We start from the raw sequence: 14,009 nt of genomic DNA on the forward strand, positions 1-14,009 counted from the left end.
ATGAAATTTTGAGGTCAAAATTTTATTTTAAGGGGGGTAGTGTTGTCAAGCCCGACCTTATAAAATACTTTCCATGTCATTCATATGATTGACAATATGCTTGCATACTTGGATAGCCCCGAAAGAAAAATCGTTAAAAGACGACAATGTACCAAATGGTACAATTAAGTTAATTTAAGCCTCGAACTAGATCAAATAGAGAATTTTTAATGAAATTAAGAATATTAAAGTCCCAGAATGGTTTAATATGATGATTTGGAGTTCGAGGATCAATTTGGAGTCAAATTGAAATTTTTACTGTCCAGGGGTAAAATGGTCATTTGTCACCCAGGAACACAATGGAAATTTTTAGAAAAGAATTTTTTTCGCCCCATTTGACTTATTGGAGTATAATTTGAGGGTTTGGCAATAAAAAAGTTTAATTTCAGTGATTTCTAGAGTGTAGGGGCAAAATCGTAATTTTACCACCCGCGGACAAAATTTGAGATTTTGAGAGAATTTAGATCAAATTTGACAAATTGGAGAATGGTATGAGTATAAGGGATGAAAAATATGTCTATGGGCAATTTTTCAGTTTTTGGGGCAAAAATGTAATTTTTGACTTTTATGGGGGCAAAAGTGTAAATTTCAAAAATTACTCCACCAAGACTTTGGATAAGTCTGAGAATTTTATCTCAGCTATGGATATGTGGGACAAGTGTATGGTGAAAATTTGGAAACAAATGGATGGCTAGAATTTAAGGAATTAATAAAAAATTAAAAAAATGAATAAAATAATATTATATTATTTTAGCCTTTAAAAAGGTAAAAATTCAAGAATTCTCATCTTCTTCAGCTGTCCAAACCAGGGGAGAAAAGGGGGAAAAAAATAAGAACCCTACCTGAAAATTTGGGGAAAATCAAGAGAAATCAAGAAATCAAGCATTGAAAAGGTAAATTTCATTGATTTTCCTTGTGATTTTCACTGCCCATGCATTTTTTTCTCATTTCCATGCAAAATTAGAAAGTGGGTATGGACACCCATGCTGGCCAAACCTCCATGGATGAGTTTTGAGCTTGATTTTTGGTTGATTATAATTGAATTAAGTCATTTTAGTTAAGTTAATATTGAAATATAGCAAAAATAAGCTAGAGATATAATTTTCTCCCATTGAAACCCATTATGCCAAATTTTCTAGGGGAATATTGGCTGCTGATCTTGATGTTTATTTGAGGAATTATGATGCATAATGATGAATTATGAGCCTAGAAAAATAATGGGAATTTTCGGAGTAAAAATACAAATTTTTACCCACTAGGGGTATTTTCGTAATTTGTTACCGAAACTGATAATTTGCATCACACTGAGGGACATTAAGTCAATTTGGGTGCAATTGAGGTATAGAAAATGAAAAAATTAATTTGGAGTTTAAACAGACACGTATATCGATTTATCGGGTAAAAGATCGAAATAGGCTAACACTGCGTTTAGGCAAAAATTTAGACATTTTTGCATTCCATATCAAGCATTAGTAGTCTAAATTAGTTTAATTTCAATTTAGTACCAATGTGGTGAATTTCTCGAATTTGTACTGTGTCAAGGTGGTGAGTCCTCCGATAAAAGCAAGGGAATTGCACCCGAGGACCAATAGTCTGAGTATTTTGAAAATTCCCATTCTAGACACGGTGAGTAACCTTACCATCATTTTAATGATCTAAAGTATGTTTTTATTCGGTTTTGGTGAATTTTATGAAAATGACTTCAAATGGTAAATTTTTATGTTTTGTAAACAAAATGAGTTTAAATGAAAATATTTTATAAATTGTCTTGAAACGAAATAACGATTTTGAAAATAGAGTAATTGGAGACCACTGATATGTTGTAAATTTAAAATTGAATTAATGGCTTATGTTATTGTATTGGCATGACTGGCTGAGTTGTGTTTTTTATGAATTGTATGAATTACTTTATTTTACCCTTGCAGGTTAGGTAGTAATATATTAGGCCTGTCATGCTGTCAAAATTTTATTGTATGGTGGGTTTGACCTGCTGCAGTGGGCTCGATTCTGTGGACTAGCCTATTAGAGGGGCACGGAATCCTGTTATATTTTTACCTCGGTTGGAGAGGCAAGTAGGGTAACTCCCGAGGTATAACTTTTAGAGTTCACTTCACGCCAAACCACCACGTGAAGGGGAACTCGGCCAACGCCAAGGAACGACTATGTTTTCAAAATAAAAACATGACTTTCTAATAGCCTTGGCGGACTAAGTTGGGATAGCCCTCGGCCAAGGTATCCCAAATAACTGAGTATGATAATAATTTTTGGCATGAGCCAAGCTTTTTAAGAAATTCATAAGCCATACTGATTACTTGCTTTAAATAAATTGATTTCATTTGGTTGAAATAAGTTGAAAGATGATAAATTATAGTTTGATGAAATGTTTTAATAGTCTCCTTTTACTCGACTTTAGATATTTTGAGTGATGTTTGTTTACTCACTAGGATTTTATAATCTCACCACCCTCATTTCCACCCATTTCAGGCTTAGAATAGATTGTAGATAACTGATATCGGCGAGGATTACAGTTGAACTTGCCACATCCAAAGACTGTAGGTTCATTTCTTTTGATACTTTTGGTCATTCGTGGGCCCACGTGTCACTGTAAATTAAATTCTATACTTTGGTTATCTGTATTACGGTATGTAAGAATTTATTTTGCTTTTACGCTATAAAAATTATTTATGCAGTGTTCTTAAAATATCGTTTTATGTGAAAATTGAATATTTTATTTAATATTTTTATTTTATTATGACAGTCATAATTCCATTTTAAATGAATGTTTTAGACATCCAAAATTATTTTTGATTATGAAATATGTGTTTTCCACTTACATACTATATTTTTAGATGATTTTGAGATTTTTGAGATAAATGACCAAAATACCCCTGTGAGACGAAAATTATTATTTTATTTGTTTAAGTTGGAAACAGTTTAAAATCTTTTAGAATGTGGTATTTGGAAACAATTACCCACAGGGGAAATGAGAAGCTGATATTAAAGCCTTGCGGGGTTCCGGTTGACATTCCGGGTGATGAATGTCGATCGAGACGTCGCAACGGTTGTCACGGGCTCGATAGGAGTTCCGGGTCGTGACAACTGTGGTTGCTGTAAATATAGTTAAAATTATGGGAATATAAGATGGATATGGGCGGAAGTTATTTAGAAAGGTTGAAGTAGGCAAGTGACATCATAAATAAGTTGCTAGTGTTATAATCTAAGGAATTATGTAACCAACGGATATAAGTAATTTTAGTAAAAATGCATTAAGATGTGAGTTAATTGAATATGGTTTCATGATAGAATGAGAAATAGAAGTGGAATTGATGCACTAAATATATTAAGTTTGGATTGTTGATAGGATGTCCAAAGTAAAGATAGTGTACTATAGCGGCATGCCGGAGCAAGTGACGAGCGACCGACAAATAGAAATAGCGATGTAGTGTCCCGCTATTGTAAGGTGAGTAGGGGTGTCAATTTTAAAATTTTCATAAATATATACCTATACGTATGATTCATTTCAAATGCGAAAATTGTGGATAGCATGTGCTAGTAGCAATCTTAGGAAATTGTGGTTGCAAATTATGTTTAGAAATTGTTTTGAATATATGTATGTATAAATTATATATAAAGTGTTTCGAAAATCGGGAAACAAGCCCTTCACACTATTTTACATCAAAATGTGCCTTATATATTTGTGCAGTGTGCATTCATGATTAGAATGCTTATTCATTATGCGAGTTTATGTTTCGAAATTCATGCACCAACTTTATTTTATGGAAATGATAATAGATTTTATCATACTCTGTGTTGAATGCTTTGGAAATAATTTTGAGACAAGATTTTAAAGACATAATAAAATTTCAGAAATGGTTTTACAAACTGAGAGATTCGAGAGTAGGCCGATTATCACTTCGGTTAAGTGTGACCCTCGTGCACGAGTGAGCTCTAGCTAGAGAACCTTTGGGTCGTCGACGGGCGGTTAGGCGTAACAGGGACCACGACCTATGATATATGTATGAGTGGCGGCCACTAGATGATTATGCAGTTGCGACCGCTTGATTCTCCGATGTCGACCAACATCGTTAAGACTGCCATGGCATGTGGGATCCGGTAGAGTGAAGTTCCCGGAGGTTATTACATGGTAGCGGGACCACGAATTTTATTTGATTTTCTACTTGAGACAAAAATCTCTTTGGGTTTTCATACTCTTATTTCTTGCACAGTGAAAACAAAATTATACGATTTACTGCAGCTCCCCTAGTTTTACTATTATATGAGTTTTACCCTCACGTGCTAGCTGATTTGCGAACTGTGTATAAACCTGGTTACTATTTGGTTTCGCGGGAGCTTGCCCAACTTTATTGATTTGATTTGAGTATTACATGAGATAATTTCGACTACAGAGATCTTTTACGAACACGAGGTTTAAAATGATATTTCACTGATTTAGTTTGAAAATAGTTATTAACTTTCCCGCTACACAAATGTTTACTTACTTGATTTGATATACATTATGGTTGATTACGACTTACAAGAGATTTTTGATATTTTTTTATATATATATAAGGCACAGATCTCCGTTTGAATTAAATAGTTTTATCTACTCTTGCAAGTTTTATTATTCAAAATCTCTACTTTATTGCTTGTTTCCCGTTTATGCCCTACTCACGAAGCCGATGATCACTAAGTTTGTGAGACTCACACCCTTTTTATTTCCCCTTTTTCAGACAGGGATCAGCCTAGTGTGTAATCATCGACGCGTTCGGTCCACCGCAAATAGGTAAAGGCATCTCATAGCATTTTATCTCAAGTCACTCCGCTGTTAGAGGTTGAGTTGTAGTACTTTGGTTTTACTATGTAAACAAATATTAGTTTTGATATAAACGAAAAATTTGAGATTTTTGAACTCAGTGTATTTAATTGTGATGTCATGACATAAAGTCAAAATTTAATGGCTATGCTTATTGTTAAATTCAAGTTATAAATATATATGGTTCAAACATTAATACAGTTTAGTAAAGGTGTACAATGAGTTATTGAGAAATTTCTTTCAGGCTTCTTCGGGACTTGGCGGGATCTCTTGGAGGTCTCGGACGTCTGTAACGACCGAGGAGGGGTCGTTACAGAAGTATTAAGGAATTTCATAATCTTAGGTCTGGCAATCACTAGAAGTTACTAAAATAATTTTGTTGATATATTTTAGATTAGTTTTAGTTATTATTTTATTAGTTTTAATTTTAATTTTAATTATTTAGATAAAATTAGGGTGTGTTAATTATAGTAATTAACAAGAATTAATTCAATTCCTTGTGAGATCGACACTCTACTCATTATTATAATCTCTTTGTGATACATATACTTACGTGGGTAGAAAATTGAACAATATATATCAATAGTTTCTAGGCCTCTTTGCCGTACAGAGTTATCGGGTGGTCATTTATCAATAGATGCTCATCCATCTTATTTTTCGAAGCCTTCTATCTTTGCATCTATTGATAGATGTACCCAGAATGCACATTTCCACTTCTTCAAGCCTCCAAATTCATTCCTAAGGCTTCTAATTCACTTCCGTTCAACCCAAACATCTCAAATTATTCATATAACTTAATTTCATATTTTCAAATCCTCAATTATCACATAAAATACAACCAAGTCATAGGATTCATCTCATATTTTTCCCAAAAATTCGCCTAAGTGTCTATATATATACCCCTAAACTCTTGGCATACATAACTTATCACCAAAGTTCTCAAAGTACCATATATTTCATAATTCATTCTCAACTAGCTTAATTTACATAAAAAAATTAGGGGTGTTACGTTCTTAATTGAATATCAATAATGGATGCACAAACATATACAATGAACATATAATTTCTTCATAATGTATTGGTTCCTCGTATGTGGCCTCATCGTTCTTTTCCACCTACCTATTCTTACTTGACCATTCGTGCTCTTACCTTTATCTACCATGCTAAGTTTCAATACTATCCATATCTTACGACTTTTATGTACACATTTAGGCTTTAGGTGTCCCACCATGAGTAGCATTTATCAATATTCATTCATCGATATCCTTACTAAATGAATTTAACTTCCTTAACTTTATCTCTAGTGAACTTGATCATGTATTCACTAAATCCATTAATTATCTCTCAATTTCACATAAATATCATTATTCCTAATGCCATAGATCGATTTGTCACGTAGCAATTTTTTTCATTTTTCTAAACTTGTACTCATGAAGCATTCAAAATTCATCATTAATTAACTATGTTGTTATTCATCTCTAGATCAAACCAACTTACAACCATCAAGATGAACCATAAGCAACATCGTTTAGGATGCAAGGAGAGTTAAACACCTTGAAAACCTTGTGTAACCAACTTAAAGCACTATTCTAAAGAGAATGTACTGATACATTTAGGGAATGTATTGATACATTTTACACAAAATGTTTCTTGGTGCATTTTATTCCATATGTATCAATACATGTTGTTCTTCATGTATCAATACATATGGCATAAAATTTACTTTTCTAGGTGAATTTTTGCACATTCCAATTCTCTAATATTTCTTATACACTTAGGGACAACCATGTAGTTTAAGATTCACTTGAATAAAGCCAAGTTCCATCAATCTTTCAACTTCTTCATATTATACTTACTCATAATCCTTTGAGCAAATCCACCCTCCATGATTTTGCTAAAAATCGACTTTAACTTCATTTCTAGCTTCATGTATAAGTTACCAGTATACCCTTTACTAATTATTAATTTGGGAGGCACTTTAACTTAGTCATAATACATCAACTAACTTATAAATTAGAATCCAATCTATCATTCAATCTTTCATACTTGTTTCACCATTTGACACTTCCAATGATACAACTATCAACCCCACATTGGGCTTTGTCAAAGTATCTTAGTTCAACAATGCCACCATTGGCAAGCACATTCTCATGCATCTCATTTTACATCACTAACCACTATCATTGTTATCAGTTGATCTTGCCATTAGCATTTCCTAACACTCTAACAGATCATTCTAGCATCCAAATTTCAAGGATTAATTCTAGTCTCCACCCTTATGATTTGTGCCAAACAAAATTTATTACGATCACAACTTAACATGTTATCTATTCTCACAATTTCCTTTATCATATGATTGTAAGTATATCATCATTTATCATTAAATAATCTAACTTCATATTCCATTACATTACTCAAAGATCTCAATTCAATATCATAACACTAACATTAGGCATAGCATAATTATTCAAGAATCTAAATTCATAACTGTATCAATCATTTTCGAGGTCTGGTCGTTCTGTGTCACACACTCCAATACCACATTTTATGAAATGCCTACCACATCCTTGCCCTTACTTCCATCATCGCTCTTGCTAGGTGGTATCGTCATAAGGGCCAGAGCTAAAGTAGGTTATGGGGAACTAGGAGGTGATCTATGGAGTCGTCGAGATTATGGACACTTTTTCTTCTTGTGTCCTAGTTGGTGACAAATGTAACAATTATCTGTCATATAGAGACTCGGTCCCCTATGTCACTTCTCACATGTAGGGCATCGAAATGTCTCTATACAAATAGGTCCATGTGCATTGCGACACACCCCTAAATGTGGTCTCCCAAAAGGAAGGCAAGGTTATCCATGTCCCTGACATTGTCCTTAACCTTTAAGGGAATAAAGATCTACATCAACTACAACCATTCCTCGGCCCATATGCCCTTCACCCTAGCCTCTTTCCCTTTTTTATCTCTGCCTAATGTTCTGCATTCACCCTCTCAAATGCACTCGCAAGGTCCACAACTGTCATAACCCAAATTTCGAGCTATGACTGACGCATAGGCCCAATGGGCATAGCCCACTAAGCCCAAGCAAGCCTCTTTATGCAATTTAGATCATCATTTCCAACCATCATTTATAAAACCACATATTGTAATTCTCCACTATAATCATTTCGGTAACATTTTATAGCAACCCAATATTCACATTCGTATTATGTTAAAATAATATTACTCATTTGCCAGCCTATAATGGCATCAGTAATCAAATATACATATTTGATTTTTAACATACATGAATCTGAGTGGTCTACATTACTTATATGTATACACAAGCATATGACTCTTGACCATCAGCGAAGTGACCGTGGGTGAAGGTACAGCTACTGAGATGCCACAGTACCTACCAAGAAGGCGAGCATATGTGTGCGACTCAATCTAGGTCCCAGTTACCTCAAAATATGAAAACATGAAGTTTAAAAACGTGAGTATAAAACTCAGTGAGTGAACATAAGAAGGGAACAAGCAATCAATAGGAAGAATTTGGAAATCATGATGCACTTGTTTCAAAAACAATGCAATTGATTTAGTTTCTTACTAAAATCCCCTCATTTCAAACTTTGATTAATAACCTCATAGTGTTGCAAAAACCCAAGATCAATCCATGAAGTTAAATGGGTGAAAAATATGTCAAAATCAAGCAAGGTAGCAAGCATGGCAGCAAGTTTCTCACTGCAGCAAAGTTCATTCTCATTACAGCGAGATTCAGGTGGCCAAAACAAAAAGTTTCTTGTTGCGGTGAGAAATAGTGTCAGTTTGCATGTGTTTCAGTTTTTCTAGCATATATCCTGATACAGAAGTCCAATTAACCTGATGTTTGAACCATTAGAAATCTAAGAGACAGGTCTACAACTTTAATGTTTACCACATTTTTTAGTTCGGACGAAAAGGTAGTCAAAATCTTCATCAAAGTGAAAGCACTACATCAAAACCTGAGAGTTTCTCGCTGCAGTGAAATTTCCTCGCTGCAGCAAGAAACAGGGCTGGCTTATGCCCCCACCACCCGAGAGTTTCTCGCTGCAGCGAGAGTTAGGGGAGATGACAATTAAGGGATTTTCACATGCCACACAATCCATTCCTACCATATTGCACATCAAAGTGAACACATTGACAATAATCAAGTTTCTCATTATTCATTTCAATCACATATTATAGTCATAAACTTTCTATCACATATACATATATAAACATATATAAACACGTACACCACCCACTTCATTCATAGTCATAGCCAGGTCATCATCATCATCAACTTATGCGCACTCCCTACTCTCACATAGCCGGGTCAGCATCGGCTTATGCGCACTCCCACTCGCACATAGTCGGGTCAACATCGGCTTATGCGCACTCCTACTCGCGCATAGCCAGGTCAATATCATCATCGGCTTATCCGCACTCCCTACTCGCACATAGCTGGGTCAATATCATCACAAAACATTATTCATCAATGCACAACATATATTCATATATATATATACATACCAACATAATATAGGAGCACATGGACTCATCCTTTTGCACATTTCAAATTTTAGCAACATCAAAACATTTTATCAAGGGCTTGTTCCCTGACACGCATTTTTAAAGAAAAGTTGGTTAAAATCATTCAAATGTTTTGTGCATTTACATTCACATTCCACAAACAATTTTAAAATGTAAGTTCACTCACCGATCTTATTGATTCTTCAATTGATTCTAACTTTGATTATTGCTTCAAACGGACATGTGAGGCCTCGTTGGAACCTATCACACACACACAACATCACTACCAACCCAATTTGCATAAATGCACTTCTAAAAGCTATTTCTTAAATCAAGCTCTACTTGTTATTCCTAACTAGCTTCCAATTACCATTAGGTGGCTATTTATTTCACTACTTTAGTCACCTTAAAAATGAATAACAATCTCAACAATAGATTAATTCACCACTCTAATCATCAACCATTATCAACAACTTGAAAATTTAACCTAATTCATTACTCACCTTGGTGGATTTGTAGTTGAATTCTTTCTCAAGAATACTCAAGCTATCATGGAAAATCCCTCTTTCTCTCTCTAAACTTCTAACTAGTGAGAGGAAGTATAGAAGTAAGACTTTTCAAGGGTTTTAAAGTGAGAGAGTGAAAGAGCACAAAGTTTTTATGAAAAAGTGCACAAAAGCATGAAAATTAGAGCTAGAGAGAGAAAGTTATGGAAGTTGCAAAGAAGCTTCCATGGAGGCTAAAAGGAAAGTAAAAGGGGAGGAAGAAGAAGAAGGAGAAGCTACTGGAGCTCAGATATTTATGCTTCAAGTTAATCCAAATTTCCATCGAAATTACCAAAATGCCCTTAACACGGTAGTTTTGTTTTCCTCCCATCCTTTGTGCAACCTTTTTGCTCTTTTGACACCAAAACAAAGTCCATAATAGTCTAAAGGTACTCGGGTTCACGAAACTTAAAAATTTAGACCCGAGATGCAAAATGACCATTTTGCTCCTACCGTGGAAATTATCATTATTTTTTATCTTCCTCATTTATTTACCATCATAAACATCATTCATTCATTCCTTAGGCCTATTTAGACCTTAATAGCATAAAAAAAAACCCACTCATAGGAGCTCACCAAGAGAAATTATGAAATTACCCCTGGTCCGCATTATCTCGTCTACTTCTAATTATGTGCCTATGGAGATCGAGATTTCATAGGTTCACTTCTGAATTACCCTTTTAACTCAGTAATCAACCTCAATTGGCATCTGTAAACTTTATTAGCTACCATATAAAAATACGGGGTACTACAACAACTATTGAGTAAGAAAAGATTCCTTGAGGGCAATAGTCATAAACAGTGGTTCCACTAGACCATTCACAAACTTATTCTATCTATTAACCCATCTTAACTATCGTACAGATTATTGTTTAATCTACAACTCAATCAAACATCACAACACAAGAAACATTCACAAAAGGCATCACTATAGCAAAACTAATATGCAATAATCATAAATGCAGGATGTCTACTAAGTATTAGCCCACGTCTAGGTTTTTAAGTGGCACATCAACCTCGCTCATATGGAAAGTTGCCAACATGTGGTGGAATTTTGCCTCATCATGTGTGGGGATTGCTTTATTATGGGTTTGACTATGGATGGCATGCTCAAAATACGTAGCGAAAAGAAAGTTAAAAATTTTATAACTAAACAACAAAACATGCCTCCACCCATGGATCACCTTGGTGATATTTAACACATAAAAGCACAAAATAAATTATTGTTTAGAAAGTTACCTTACCATGTAATTTCGTAATCACGATGGCACTTTCTAAAGCAATCCCACGAACACCACAAGGAACAAAAACCCTAGCCAATCAAGTGCTTGGCCTCCAATGGTAGTACACACGATTGCACTTGAACCTTCAACAAAGGAATGAGTTTTTAACGATACTTTGTGCTAGCAAAGAGAACAACAATTTCCCTTTTCTTCTTTTTCACAATCTTAGCCAAACCTCTCTTGAAAATTGCTTCATAAGCAATTTTCTCTTTCACACAAAAGGAGGGGTGGCAAAAAAAAACGTTTTTTCTTTTTCTGACAAAAACTACGTTTTTTCAATTGTGAAAAACTCTCATATAGAAAATAGTTAAAAGGTGACTTATATAGTTAGGTTAAAATAACTTCAATTTTGCAATTAAGCCCTCAATATTATAATACATTATAATATTGGGCCCATTACTTAATTAAACTCTTTTAATTAAGTCCTTGAAAATTAAAATCAAAATTAATTTCCTTTACATTTTGCAATCAAGGCCTTATAATTATGCCAAAAACATAATTAAACTCTTTTAAGTAAGTTTATGGAAGTTAATAACCTAGCATGTGATTTAAGTCTAACTTAAATCGTCACTCTTCCAATTTAATTCAAATGCAGTCATTGTGTGTGACCCATTAGGTTCCCAACATGTTGGCAATGGAATTGATTAATGACTTAATTGATTGATATAAATTTCAATCAATTAATTTATAATCGATTCCATAAACCAAGATTGGCATCTTGCAATGCATTATGGCCACCCAATTGTTGGGAGAGTCAAAGGGTTCTTTGACAACCTTTCAGTGTACAGTCTATCAGTGTAATTCATTCCCTCATCATATATCCTGGAGATGATAAGAGCTTGGTACAGTGTCTACTCTTATTGACCTCCATATTTGTTCTTGTAATTATAGCATTAGCTTTATAGAGAGTTATGAAACCTTTTTCATAATCTCCATGTCGCCTTGGCCAAGGACTTCAATAAGCTAATGTTAACCAAGAACTAATAGGATATGTACTCTAAAACACTTGAAATGATGATTCCTATCTTGACCACTCATTTGCCTTCACATGCTTCATACTATACCCAAAAGCATCCTATTTTGGCATCCTTGGTTAGGCATCCGTAGGGATGAAATCAAAGCATAGCACTCCACACATAAGATAACTTGGTGTCTCAAGTTTAGGGAGTATTTACACAACTGACACATGAGAAGTGTTGCATAGACACTAGAGTGTATTACCAAATGCACTTCTCATGGCGGGTCATTGTGAGACCCCAACCTCTTTAGGCTTGTAACTAAGCATAGATGTAATAATACGAGCCAGGGGTAACTTCATCATTTCCTTAGTAAGCCCTAAAAGTAAGATTTTTAATAATATTATGGCCTAAGTAGGCCTAAGGCATAAATGGATGGTGAAATTAGGGGTAAAATGGAAAGAAAACCAAAATTTTGACGATTTTCACGGTAGGGGCAAAATGGTCATTTTTCACCTCGAGTTAAAATTTTAAGTTTTTATGAACCTAAACATGTCTAGACCATTATGGATCTTGTCCCAATGTTAAAAGAGCAAAAAGATTGCATAAAAGATTGGAGGAGAATAAGTTAATTAGTAGAAGGGCATTTTTGTAATTTTATGGGAATGGATAAGTTTGGCCTATAAATATCTTGAAATTTTCAGCACCTTCTTGAATTTCCAGCAGCTGGTCTTCTTCTTCCCTTCTCTTTTCTCAAGTTTCTTCAATTCCTCCATGGGAGTTTTCTTCAAGCTTCCATAACTTTCTCTCTCTAACTCCAATTTTCATGCTTTTGCTGTACTCTTCCATAAACCCTTATGCTCTTTCATCCTCTCACTTTAAAACCCTTCAAAAATCTAGTTTTCATACTTTCTCTCACTATCTAGGCATTCTAGAGAGAGAAAGAGAGAATTACCCCATTGATTAAGAAGCTATTGAAAGAGAATTCGACTATAAAGGAACCCTAGGGTGAGTGATGAACTAAGCTTGATTTTTAGCTGTAGGAAATGGCTAGTAATTGGGATTTATGAGTTGTTTTATTGTTAAGTATGTTCATTACTTTTAGTGATTAAGATAGTGAACATAGATGGCCATTTAATGTGGCAATTGAAAACTAGCTAAGAGATAGCTTTTAGGGTTCATAGTGTGTAAATTGAGCTATTGCTTATGCTAATGTAATCCTAGGTTCTAAGGAAGCCCCATCATCTCATTTGGATAATTAGAGGAATTAGAGTCATCTAAAGGCTCTACAATCAACTGGTGAATGGACTGCCTATCAAAATTGTTTTGGGAATATGACTGTTTTGAACAAAGTGTTTGAATGATTTTATACAACTTTTCTCAAAAATGAATGCCTTGGGAACAAGCTCTTGAGAAATGGTTTATGTTATGATATGTGGTTATTATGGATTTCTATGTGGCTGCATTATGTTGATATACATATATGCTTGAATATAATGTTGTGTAATTATATTGACTCGGCTATGTGCAAGTAGAGAGTACGTATAAGCCGAGGATGACCCGATTATGTGCGAGTAGGGAGTGCGCATAACCCGGTGATGACCCAGCCATGTGCGAGTAGGGAGTGCGCATGAACTGGTGATGACGATGATGGGATGGTGTGCATGATGGTGATGGGTATATGTATATGTATACATACGTAAACATGTGTGTTATAAGAAATTTATGAGTTACGTATATGGATGTAATGTATGTGAAATTCGGTATGTTAAACTTTGGAAAGTTGTTATGTATTTCTTATTGGTTTGAACATTTCAAGCATGGTGGTTTTCTTTGAGAG

The sequence above is a fragment of the Theobroma cacao genome, chromosome 3, assembly GCF_053813885.1.
Source record: "Theobroma cacao isolate CCN51 chromosome 3, ASM5381388v1, whole genome shotgun sequence".
NCBI classification, from domain to species: domain Eukaryota; kingdom Viridiplantae; phylum Streptophyta; class Magnoliopsida; order Malvales; family Malvaceae; genus Theobroma; species Theobroma cacao.